Source organism: Medicago truncatula, chromosome 2, assembly GCF_003473485.1.
Source record: "Medicago truncatula cultivar Jemalong A17 chromosome 2, MtrunA17r5.0-ANR, whole genome shotgun sequence".
Taxonomy (NCBI): domain Eukaryota; kingdom Viridiplantae; phylum Streptophyta; class Magnoliopsida; order Fabales; family Fabaceae; genus Medicago; species Medicago truncatula.
Genome location: NC_053043.1, coordinates 16370895 through 16384786, shown reverse-complemented (window position 1 = coordinate 16384786; position 13892 = coordinate 16370895). Strand labels below are relative to the sequence as shown.

The window sequence follows — 13892 nt, the reverse complement described above, 5'->3', positions numbered from 1 at the left end:
AAAAATAACAGATGATGTGTCTCGATTGATGGCACAATTAGTAGCCTCAAATAAGCTCAAGGCCATAACTTCTGAAGGACTAGAGGTGAACATAAAATATTTTGATATGCTCAGCAACAACGCACTTGAGGAAACAAAAAAACAGAAGTTAAATCCAGTAATTGAGTTGTTATTAAATATGGTGTAATCCACATTATATTTAAACGTGGAAGGAAGTGTCTTTAGCCACGAGACTTCTTGGTGCGTACCCTGACCCAGATGCCTTGTTCTTTGCATACAAAGACATTCATGAAGCGAGTCTTTAGCATACTGAACAATGAATAAGGGAGATGTATTAAATTACATTACATTCGGGTAGAGCCTTCCAACTACAACAATTGTCTTATATCTGAAATGGGGTAAATTCAAACCTGCTAAACGGCAGCTCTCAAGCATTCACTCGGAAGTTTTATTGTTCCATTCAAAAGATTAAATTCTTGTTAGGCTTGGTTTAAATGATGGTATTCAAATGTCAAAAGAATGAGGTGCATTCCTTGACACTTCAATACCTTCATCTAAGCCAGTCTAACAAGAATTTAATATTTTGAATGGAACAATAGAACTGCCGGGTGAAAGCTTGGGAACTATCGTTTAACAAGTTTGAATTACCTCATTTCAGAGTAAGACAATTGTTGTAGTTGGAAGGTGTATTCCCTACCTAATCACGATCTTCTGGTGGAATCAAACTGTCGATAATATCTTTAGTTGATCTCAGCAACGTTACATGAATGTGCTCCCAAAACATGCTGCTCACGTTATCGTCGTTCTTTAATTCCACCCAACTTAATGATATTCTCCCATCGTTAAGTGTTGGGCGTTTATACCGAACGTATTCCACCCTCCTTGTGTCCCGGGGGTTGACTCCTTGGTTAAATTCACTCAGTTGATCCTTGATACCTCTTAACGTGACACCAACGTGCCGAACCTTCAACCTCTGAGGTTCTCCACCGTTGAATTGTACATGAACGTCGAACATATCGGTCATTGCTTCAAATCTACACAATAAGAAATTAAAAACAATCAATGAAAAACTCATTCAAACATTTTATCAAACACTTGGAGTGCAAATTATACATAAAACCTAAAAATCATAAAAATGCAAAAAAATATAACAAAATTATTTAACTTATATCAACTCTTAAAATAAATCATATACTCTTACATGTAAATCTACTTAAAAACTAAAATAAAATAAATCTACTCAAAAAAAAATCATTTATAACAACTAAAATGTAAGTTAATACTATGATTACTTACTTGTTATTTTGTTGAATAAATTTGGTTGGGGTTTTTAGAGAGATTTGAAAAAATGTAGAGATTGATTGAGAATAATAATGGCGGAGAGAACTTCTGCCAGATTTGTATCAAGAGCGCATCGGCAGTTAACTACCGATGAAATCTTCGGCATTTAACTGCCGTCGGGGATTTTTCGTCTTTTACATCTGTTTTTCAGCTGTAAGTATACAACAATTTTCATTATGAAATTCATCTTGAACACCATGCATCTTATGAAAATCAAAGAAATTAGAGTGTTACTTTTCCCACCCTGCTGCCTTCACGCGCCTTGCAAAAATTTCAAAAATACCTCTGGTCCGGAATTTATTTTTCGAACCAGATTGTTAGTGCTTTCCGAAAACTAAAATCTGGAATATTCCGATATGAATTTTTTTGTCTTTTTTTTTTATGTCAATGGTCTTTGTTGACCGTTATATAACCCCCACATAAGCTGCAATGTAATTGCAAGGCTCGTATGAACGGTCAACAATGACCATGACACCACACACACACACCTAAAAACTACCTAAAAAACTAAAAAAAATTGAACAAAATAAGAAAGGATGTGAAGTGCAGAATGAAGGAAATTGTTGAAGATCCAAGCCTTTTTATAGCCTTAAATCAATCATATGTCATAAGTACAGTCAAATAAAATGTGTTCCACAATCAAAGCCGTTAAAAAAGACATTAAAACTCCACTAACCATCCAAACCATTGGTGAAACGCCACCGTCCAAAATGAACTGAGGGGTTCCGGATTTTATATTCCATGATTTTTTTCCTGGTGTAGTTTACTTGAAATGAAAACAGGACTCCCTATTTAGAGTTATCTGGGCGTTGTGGGCCATATAAACTGTCGGTTCAATGGGGATCACACATAAGAATCAATGTTGAAGCTTTCCGTATTATAAAATCCGAACCAACCCTCACCCTACAAAAAGTCTCATGTTTTCCTTTGTTTCACCTAGGATCGTATTTATTCGGATGATATATTCCGAAAATCATGTATAATTCGGACTGCATCAGGCTCATTTGGCCGGTGGTCTGTACCACAAAGAAAACATTTTTCAAACATTTTTCACATTTTTGACTGCATTATTGGCTTCAAACACGTTTTTTGACCCTCCCTCCCTATAAATAGGCTTCAAAAGTTCACCTTCTCACACAAACCTCGCCCACCCTCTCCTCCTCTTCCTTCTACAATCATGTGTTTCCATCGTTGGCCTTTCATAGAAAGAGGCATCTTTGGAAATTTTCAAGGATTGTATGAACGGTCAATGGGAATGGAACCGCGCTGCAAAGAAGTGCGGTTCATCTAGGGGTCATGTTGGACAGTCTGGGTGTGAGGTTGGTATGTCTGAGTGTCATATTGACGATCATGGTCTCTTGTTCCCTAGAGGCTCATGTGCCCTCGCCAGCATTGGTTTCTTCTTCCCATCCCCCCTCTTTCCTCCCCCTCTGTTTCCCTCCGATAATGGCTGGAGCCACTGGTATAACTTACCCCCTTCCCCTTAGAAATAGTTTTAGATTCTTATGTAATAAGCTTAAAAAGCTTCAACATTATTTTATATTTTTGTCTTCTTAAAATGATTTGTTTTTATCTTTTGGTCTTCTTATTTCTGTTTTTTTATTTTTATTTGCATTTATTTTACAAATTTGAAAGCTTAAAATGAAAAAAAATCTGGAAAAAGATCATTCCGGATTTTAAAATTCGAAAAACATAATCCAGACATGGGTATTTTTGGAAGGAAAAAAGATAGGGCGCACAAGAATTCCATAATGTGGAAAAAGTAATACTCAAGAAATTATAGTGCCCAGCATAAGAAAATGTCATGATGCAGATTCCAATCCTTTGGTTTTGAATTACTCTCTCATTACAAGAGAAAAGAAAGGTTACACATGCTCTAAACTAATTGGCCAATAACAAACATTTATCTCATGGATGATTCATAAAATAAATTATAATTAGTGTATTAAATCACTTCCAAAATCATCAAAACACAAAGCAGTAACATGGTTGAAATGTACGTGCATATTATAAAAAAACTAGAGAATCCAAAAACTCATTGGGTTGGATAGCAAAACTTGACATCACTTGACTGATAAACAACTTGATTTGCAACAGTCAATGGTAACAAAAACAGACTCAAAAAGTGATCACAACTTGTTCTTATTCTTCCTCTTCCTTTTCTTTATCTGAGAAAATGTAAGTGGGATAGGAAGTGTGGCATAGGAAACCTTCTGAGAGGATATAAATTTGCAACCCAAATGCTCAAAGATTGGTCTCAGCGTTAGTGTGCTCATCCTTAGATCCTTTACTATATCTCTGTAGTCGGTGCGGAAATCGTCGGAGAAAAGTGTGAGCACCAAAACATAAGAAATGAGAAGATTCATCTTTTCAGGTGGCAGCCTTCTTGATTCAGTAACATCAAACATTGTTGTAAATCTATGATACAGAGTGTAGGGAAGTTTCTCGAACTTTGAAGAGGAAATACCATCCATGGAGTGCTGATCTTTGAACTTGACAAGATAATTGATGAATGAAAGTATGCAAGAAAGCTTCTTCTTTTCGGAATCATCCTGTAAATAGAAAAAATACACAACGGATATCAACGGATATCATAATTTAATCAGCAACAACAAATCTCAGAGAGAACTTTATTTTAGGAAAGAAACCAAAACCAATACACATCCAAAAAAACAATGAAAAAAACATAACTCAACTCAAGCCTACTAACTGATACAATAAAAGTGCAGCCAGATAATAACAGCAGAAACAGACCCCAACCCCGCAAAAATCAGTCCCCTATCACTGCCAAACACCCCAACCACCAGCTCCAAACAGATAAACAATAAGCACCATATCTGCCCAAAAAAAAACAACATGGCACAACAGACCACTAAACACCAAAACCGTTGCATCCTGAAGCAGGAAAAATAGCAACACAAATTCAGATTAAGTGATTGACTACTACTGTGGTGATAAAAGAAAAATAGCTGCAAAATCACCCCAGTCCCAACACAGCAGTCGCCAAATTAACTGTTCAGTACAGCATAACAGAATGACCAAACAGTAGGCAAAATCGAAACTGATAAGGCAATCTGATCAGAACTTAACAAACCCGCAATACACCTGCCCCGGGAATTCGAAACAGCAAATTTTCTACCTCTGACAGACAAATCAATGGATCCCACAAACATTTGTAATAGAAGCAAGGATTCTTTGCAAACCTACCAAGATACCAACGTCAAGCCAACACCTTAATTTTGTCAACTACTTCCTCAACAGACTCCACCTTATTATTGACAGAAGATCGTTTCTAGACTTCTATACTGTGCATTTCCATTCGTATCCACATGAAAGTTTTAAAAAAATAGCAAGTGAAAAAAAATACAAAAGGCATACAGTTCATGAACTCTCATGAATGCATGTATGATACAGAAATGACAAGATATGGTTGCCATTCTGAAGTGTCCAAGCTTCCTTTACTTTCAAAGTAAGTATTGATATAACGAAGAATAGAATAAAATAATAACAGGTCCAGAAACTACTATAACAGTTTAATTAATCTTCTAAATTCAAGAAATGTTGATAAAATATATTCTTGTAATAAATATTGAATGAGCAGGGGTCAAAACATTTTGTTACCCTTACATATTAATGGGAAAATATGCATGGACACCTTTTTATTTGTACCACTCTTGTACCACCCTATGTGGCATGGGCATCTAAGTAATTTCACCTCAAAACCACACCCACTCTTTAATCCACTACTTCTCTCTCATAACTGTTTTTTATTCAAAAAAAAAAACAATCTGTTTCCTTTTCTCTTTCTCGATAGACCTCAGAAGACCACCGTCGCTGCCGCCGTTCAGTTGTAAGTTGTAACCCATAGCCGAACCACAACCCATTCTTTTCCATCTCCACCATTCGTCCATCACCATTAACCACCACCACCACCACTGGCCTTTTTTTTCCTTTCAGATCTATGTCTCCGGCGGCCATGAGGTGGAGGGCTGGTCGGGGAAGAGCGAGATAAAGAGAGAAAACGGTCCGAGAAGAGAAAGGAGAGAGTGTGTGTGCAGAAGAAGAGAGATAATTGAGAGTGAAAAGAGATTTTTTTTTTTAATGACATGAGTTATTCTTGCCTTCCTCTCCCTAATTGGTTAAAATCATTGATTGGTAATTTAATTTCAAAAATCAAAATTCCCTTTTTAATTTCAAATGAAATTAGTTTGTGTGTTGGAATTGGATGGGAATACTACAAGATACAACAAGAAGAAATGCATTGTTCAAACTTCAAAGAGGAGCTTTTTGGGTCCAATTAGCAATACCAATGGAGGCGTGATTCATAAACTTTGCTTCCAAAAATATTGTCAAGGGAAGAAGGCTTGATATGCTTCTCAATGATTTCAGACATTATTTTGTTTGAAGACCAAGATTATGTGTGTGGCTATGGTTCCTATGGAACCTGTTGAAGAAGAAGAGAGAGGATTGAGAAATAAAGCCCACGAAAATTGAAGGAAAAATGAATAGGACAAACTTTTCTCTCTCCTCTAATTTTCTCTTCCCTCTGCGTCTCAACCTTTAGATCAATCCAACAGTCCAGAATTTCACAAGACACACAACAGGACATTAAAAGGCAGTAGGGGATCATATCCCTAAGGGTGGTACAAAGTGGTATGCCACCTAAGTATGTTTACCTATCACCACTCCATATTAATATATGCAAGTATAGTATCACTGGTGGTAGCAAAACTATTATTTTCAACTCTGAGGGTTCCAAATGGCCAATAATTACGAACTCTACAGGTATATTTTAAGCGAAAAGGCTATATATGTATAAGTATAAGTACCTCAATCTTCTTTAATCTGTTTATCCTGTTGCGAATAAAAGATGGATAAAGACTAAAGTCTGCTGCTACTTCCTTTTGCAAACTATAATAAATGTCTTGAAGGTAATTCCATTCTTCTGCAAGGATAATTTTGTCCAATACATAAGCCTCCTGAGGTGTAGTTGCAGAAGAATTATATGGTGGTATATGGCGAGTAACGTGAGCTTCTGTATTTGCAAGAGCAGTTTCTTTTACTTCAACATTTTTCATTTTCTCGTCCAAATTCTTTTTAGCTTCAGGTTCTTCATCTCTTTTCATATCAGCAAGCTTGTCATGCTGCAGAATAATACAGATTCAAAGATTAGGTTAGAACAATTCCAATAAATATCAGGTATACCTAGTTGAATGATAATTAACAGAAGACTCGATCACTTAAATTCAACAGTACTATCCTCACCTATAAATACTAGCTAAAAGGTTATTTAAAATAGGTTAAGTAATAAATTTTCATAATAATAAATAATGGACAAAATATAAAATGGGCAAGTCAGTACCTGTCCTCAGGTTTATTGTTTTAAGATAACACATTATGTACAAATTATAGAAAAAAGCGTCTTAAATGGTTTACCAAAATTGTAGCCTCTGAGTGAAATAAGAAAACAATCACTAAGCGGGATGACATAGACTATAATCACTACTCACTAGCATAGTAGCGTCTATACAGAACCCCATGGAGAGACCCAATGATATACCATTAATTAATCCATGATACAGAGCAGAGCTCTACATGCTCCAAAAACACAGGTAACCAAAGAAAATCATGTTGATGACAACTAAGGCAAGTTAAAGGCTTTCTTAAAATGCCCTTACACGGCTCAGTTCAACACACACACAACTAAAACTTTCAACAGAGGAACTATGAGAAAGAGGACAGGGTGAAAATGTGAAAACTCAAAAACTGCACACTGTCAGTCTTGGGGTAGGAACTGTAATTTATTTATTTTTTTTTTTTTTTTTTTCATTTTTAGTTCATTTCCTTCAACCTGAAAATCCACTCACAAGAGTTAAAAAAGCAACAGACTTGTCGGTCTTGTTTTAGTAAATCGTTTGTTACAAAATATAAAGAAATTTGTCTTGTTTTATCTACCCTAACCAACCCTGCCTACCTTTATTCTCATAAAACCTGATTTCCATACACATAAAATAATATAATAAACTAAATTTATTAATTTAGAGCTAAATCATGACCCAAAAAAAAAAAAAATCAAAGTGGCTCTAAAGTTTCAGAAAGAAAAAGAGACACATGCTAAGTCATAGTAAAGGCGGCACATTCAAGATCAAGTTCGGTCTTGAGAAGAGTCTGATGATCCTCTTTCTCTGAATCAATAATATTATTATTGATTTTGAGATTGTTATCGACAACGGTGGAAGAAATTAACGAGTCGGACCAGCGGAAAGCCAAAACTCGACATATCCAACATATAGCGCCATGGCGCCGCCATCCTTCACAAATAGGTCGTGGCAGTTTTCCAAAAATCCGCCGCCGATATCCGTCATGGCTAATATTTGACAACACTGATGTAGGGTATATTGTTCTTATACAAAACATGGTTATGCTCCTAACAAGACTGGGAGTGTACCCATCTGATACATTAAACCTAAGCTTTGCTGCATGAACATGTTTATAAATTATAAATGGTCAAATGCATCTAAAGGTCCTTTAAGTTTTTCGTTTGTCCCAAAGTTGTCCTTTAAGTTTCAAAAGTCCCAAACAAGTCCTTTAAGTTTCAAAAGTTCCAAACAAGTCCTTTTAGTTTTTGAATCGTTTCAAACAAGTCCTTTTAGAGGATGATGGTGATGATTTAGATGATAGCAACAAAGAGCATTATCTACCATTTGTCATGCCTAAAAAGATGACTAATTTTAAGTGGGTGTTAGGAGCCAGATTTGGTACCAAAGATGAGTTCAAGGAAGCAATTACCAACTATGCTATCTACAATAGGACTTGTTTGAAACGATTCAAAAACTAAAAGGACTTGTTTGGGACTTTTGAAACTTAAAGGACTTTTAGATGCATTTGACCATTATAAATCTTACCTTATGGTTTCCATTTTTCAGCTCATGTTTGACATTGCATAATATATGTCTCCTATTTTTCTGTTCAGTCATGTATTCTGACCCCTTCTAATAATCACAAGATAAAATATGTATTCTAGCATGGTTTCTTTATCAAAGAAATGATATAAGGAGAAAACCATAACTGACAGCTGTTGCCCAAAGTTTGAGTTGTAGAATTCATGCAAATGAATTGTGTTATATAACGAGTCAGTTCCAATTAAGCTAATAGGTGGTACACTCTTGAGTTAAAATAAGTAAGATTTCCTAGAGTTTAGTTTTGGACAGCTTATCTTCAACGCAACAAAACTTGAGATGTAGAGGCAAATTAGGCCTGATTCTAGTGGCTTGTAAAAGTTGGAATGCAACTCTTTCCAGGGAATAAAACGGATCATTCAATAAAGCTACTGGGATATTAAATTGCAACTAAAACAGAACAAGCTCAACAATAGAACAAATTCATAATGTTGAGATCACACATAAACTAGAGATATGGCCAAATTAATCCTTGCAATTCTTGAGCTAAATCTCGAGATTGAGTTGGACATAAAGCCCAATTTGAAGACTGAATATACAGCATTAAGTTGCAGACTCTTATCCTACGAAGGGTGTATTTTGCCGTGATCAAAATGGGCAAGTCAAATCATAAAATAAACAATTGGATGGCAATGTTAAAAGTGAAATGCAATGACTTCAAAGTTTAAAGTGTTTTTCCAATCCAACCATAAACTTGTATTATATATATTTTCACCTCTAAGCTGAGATTCATGCATCATTTTCTAAAATTTCAAAAAATTAATAAATAAATAAATCACATTGAAATAAGGACGTTGTCGTGTAATTACTTATTAGAACAGCTAGCAAATAAGGGTTAAGCATGAATCTAAATATACCATCTTTTTTGACTTCTTTGTTCCCAAAGCAACATCAGTATTTCGCTTTTTCTCTGCCAACTGTTCCGCAGTCATCTCTTCCACCATCTTAATCGGAGTCGGAGGCGGCATCCTTATATTCCACACCTTTAACTCTTGGTTCCAATCTGAATATCTACACAACACCAACAAATCAACGCAAACACACTAAAGTTTATGTTTGGTATCACGGAAGGTATGTAAGAATCATGGCAATCCAGTGATTTTCCAAAAGCTACACTCTGTAGCTTCTGTAAAATCATGGTGGATCACCATGATTCTGGCACACCCACCGTGAATCCAAATCATCAAAACAGCTATTTCCTCCTAATTTCTTCACAATTTACCTTATTACCACCAATGGGCACAATCTTAAGTGTCTGAGATTCCTTATCAAAGACACCAAGCATATAAGTCGCGGGGTTTCTGGCCGCGGCCACAGCCTCTCCCTCATAACTCGTTCCAACAAATTCAACAGAGGAACCAGCTGGGCTGACAACTAGCTCAGTCCTCTTATGCATAACCTTGTTTCGATACACTTGAACATCGGTACCGGAAGAGCTCTTAACAGGATCAAATCCAGAAGTAAAATAACCAATAAATGGAGGCATTTTGGATGGATCAGAACTGACAACTTCAATCTTAGCTTGAACCGGTTCATGAACCGGTTCAGTAACCATTTTCTTATTGGTTTTGGCTTTCTTCTTGGATTTTGGATCAGGGGATTCCATTATGCTGCATCATAATATAGAGAAAATAAAGAGAAACAAACTAGGGTTTAGTTTCAACATGAGAATAATAAGTTAAGTTGGATAAATTAGGATACGCACCAACTGTGTAAAATGATTTTACACTGTCATCTAAAAAAACAGAAGGAAAAGAAAAAGGTGGAGTTGCTCACTGTTCTAGCGGCAAGCAATGGATCCGGCGGCGGGTTCCGGCGGTGAGCGGCAGCTGGTGAAATAACTGGCAGATGGAAGAGGGTGGGTATATTCTAAGGGGTTAGGGTTTGTTTTTTTTTTTTCGTGGTTTTTGGGCTAATAGTTTGTTTACACATCTACTAATTTACATTTTCTTATATCACACCCTCTATGTTATGTTTCTGTTGCATCATCTGTTTTTATTTTATTTTTCAGTTTTATATCTTTTGAATATAATAATCTTTTCTTTTTTAAATAATGTTTGAGAATTGGAGTAAATAATGAATAACTAATTGGTTTTGAAATACCATATTTTAGTTCAATTGAGCATAAAAACGTACTCTGATAACTATATACTATCTCCGGTCCTATTTATAAGAAAAATTTAGGTCAACAAAAGTGAATGTATTTGGACTGAATTTTTAACTAGATACATCAACTTTTGTTGACCCAAAATTCTCTTATAAATAGGACCGGATGGAGTATTATTTATTACTTTGATATATTAGAAATGTAGGTTATTTGTGTGATGCTCATATGAAATTTTAGCACTACATAAAGAAAGTCGAGAATGTGTTTGGTTGAGGTCAATGATTGAACACATAGAAGAAACATGCAATTGTCTTCCGAAATAGTGAATGAAACAAACATTTATAACATGATGCCAGGTGCATTGCTCAGTTGAAGGAAGGTGATCTTCAGAAGAATGATGATATAAGCTTTCAACAAATTTGTTCGTGTTATAATCTTGCCGACCTTTTCACAAAGTCACTCCCAAGCATAATTTTTTAACAACCGATACAAAATATTAATCTTGTCTCGTAGATGATTATTTGATTGAGGGGGAGATATATAGTTTGCACTCTTTTTCTCTTCATCATGGTTTTGTCCCATTGAATTTTTCTGGTAAAGTTTTTAATGAGATAGATATACCGGATATTGTACTCTTTTTCCTTCGCTAAGATTTTTTTCAAGAGGGAGTGTTATGAATATATAAATTAATGGATGTCCATTCATTAACCTTCTACATACATGTAACTCCCACTAGTAAGTGGATTGAAATGTGATTATTCTTTTACCTATTAACTAGATTTATAACCCGTGTGTTGCACAGATTTGATTAGAATACGTACTTAAAATAGTAATACAAATGAAGAAAAAAAAATTGATAAGAATAATCACGAATACATAGCTGTTTAAATATTTTAAGGATAATTAATATATAGTTCTTGGGCGGTCTTATTGATATTTCATAAGTTTGAGGAGATATATCACAATTCAAATATAGGATGCATTCTTTTATTATTATTATTATTATTATAATATTAGAACACCTTATAAACATATCCTCTTATGCTAAGAAGTCAAGGGAAAACAATTCAGGTTATATAATTCGAATTATATCAACATAAATATTGAGTCTGTTTGTAACATAGATTGTCAGCTTTAGGATCATCCTTGAATTTTAGGTCATTGTTAATTGTTCCTACCGTGTCCTAGTCGAAAATCTCATTTTAGGGTTGCTTGATCAGATTACTCCAAAACTTTCCTTGAAAATCAGAAAAAGAAAAAAAATAAAGGATCAATACCCCCTAGAAGGGACTTCTTATGGGGCTACGCCTCTCAAAATCTAAAATTTCATCATTTAGATCTATATTTTATTTTATTTTTCATATTATCAGAAAAAAATCCATAATTTTTTTTTTTTAGGATTTTTTTGTTGTATTTTATATTTTTTTATTTTACTTAACATGTTATATATATATATATATATATATATATATATATATATATATATATATATATATATATATTTTACTTTGTGTGTTTGATTGTTTTTAAAAGTAAAATTCGCAATTGCTGAAATGGAAGAGATTCTGGTTGTTGCTTATAAATAAGCATATTTCAGATTCTATAATTTACATCCATTTTCATCATTTCAAATATTGTTTCATTAAAAGTTTATCCCACCTCATTAAAAAAAAAACATATAATTAAACTAACTTGTATTTACACCAATTCCTTGATATTGGTCCCTGTTTAACCCTTTTTAAATAAGCCAACATCTTTTATTTTTAATCCATACAAGCTCGTGTTAATTAAAATGATTCATAACAACCAGTTTTTTTTTTTTAGTGTAATTGAAAAAGGGTCTTGCTAACTAATGCCTTCATGACAATGGTTAAAGAAACTAAAAGTAGTATATTTATGTGGAATTCAATAATGTTTTGACTTTTAAAAAGTTAAATTCTTCACTTTGAAGGTTAAATTCCACCATGCATAGAATTAATTTAGCACAAGCAGGTAACTTTGAAGGTTTCTATTTTTGCGTGGAGGCTGCTGCGTGATAGACTTCCAACAAAAACAAAATTGGCGACTCGTGGTGTCATCTTTGCAGAGGTGCGGTTATGTGTGGATGGGTGTGGCCATTATGAAGACGCTCAACATCTATTTCTATCGTGTACATCTTGCTTTTCCCTTTGGCCTTTGGTGCGATCTTGGATTGATTTTGATGGAGTGGACACTCAGGTTATTTCAGATCATTTCACCTAAATCATATATTACACAGGTGCTTTGAAAGCGCGACGATATTTTATGCAGCTCATTTGGCTTCTTTGTGTTTAAGTTTTGTGGAATGAACGCAATAGTGGGCTTTTTAAAAATCATTAATGTTCTATTTTTCCAGTTACCAGAGAAAGTAAAGTCTTATTCCTTGTGGTGGCTGAAAGCTAAACATGTTTCTTTTGTCTCTGGCACTCGGATGTGGTGGTCGAATCCCCTTATGTGTTTGGGTATTGGCTAGCTCAGTTGTGATGTTTCTTGTCTGAATGTTTGTATATTTAGTACTACCTCCGGTCCTATTTACAAGAGACAATTTACTTTTTAGATACATTGAATAATTTATGTATTTGGTTTAGGTTCTTGACTAGATACATACATTATTCAATGTATCTAAAAAGTCAACTGTCTCTTGTAAATAGGACCGGAGGGAGTAGTATCTTCATTACGCCTTGCGCTAAAGGAATTGCTTTAGTTGTGTTAATATAATTCATTTTGACTTATTAAAAAAAGTTAAAGAAAAAATCAAATTGCAATGAATATGCGTTACTTCATGAGTGATTAAATGGAGAGCATTTTTTTAAAAGTATTAAATCTTGGATTTAAATGGTCAAATTCTTATAACTCCTATAATATACAAAGTCAAAAAATTCAAAGTTGAAACTATAGCACGAAAGTACAAAATTTATAACTCCTATTTGATTTGAATAAAAGTACTTCATCAAATCACATTTATAAGTAAAGATTGCTTCTTTAGATTCATTGAATAGTTAGTACATCTCAACTATAATATAATTTAGATACATCAATCATTTAATGAATGTGAAAAAATTAGTTGATTATAACGAATGTTTAAGATTTCAAGAAATGAATACAGCATATTTAAAATTTAATGTTTTTTTGTTCAAAACTTAAATATTAGTCAAAGTCAAATTTACTAGTATGCAAAGTCAAAACATTTAAAATTATAACTAAATATGGCATCAAAATTTCAAATTTTACAAAACAAGATAAATAAATTTCGTGGAACCCAAACAAAGTTTAACAAATAAAAAAATATTGTGTTGAAAATTGTGTGTTAAAGATTGTGCTCCTATAATCTTATTCCTGTTTATAGTTTACAATTAGATCTAATACTGAATTTCAACGTGAATGAAATAATATATATATAAAAAAAATGACAAAAACAAAATAATTCAAATACATTCAAAATTATAATAACTCAAATTTTTATTGTA

General features: G+C 33.9%; 1 pseudogene; it reads right to left on the bottom strand.

Moving 5' to 3' along the window:
- Window positions 1-3164: 3164 nt before the first annotated feature.
- On the bottom strand, window positions 3165-10262 carry LOC11439671 (DNA-directed RNA polymerase I subunit rpa49-like; annotated as a pseudogene).
- Between the last annotated feature and the right edge of the window lie 3630 nt (window positions 10263-13892).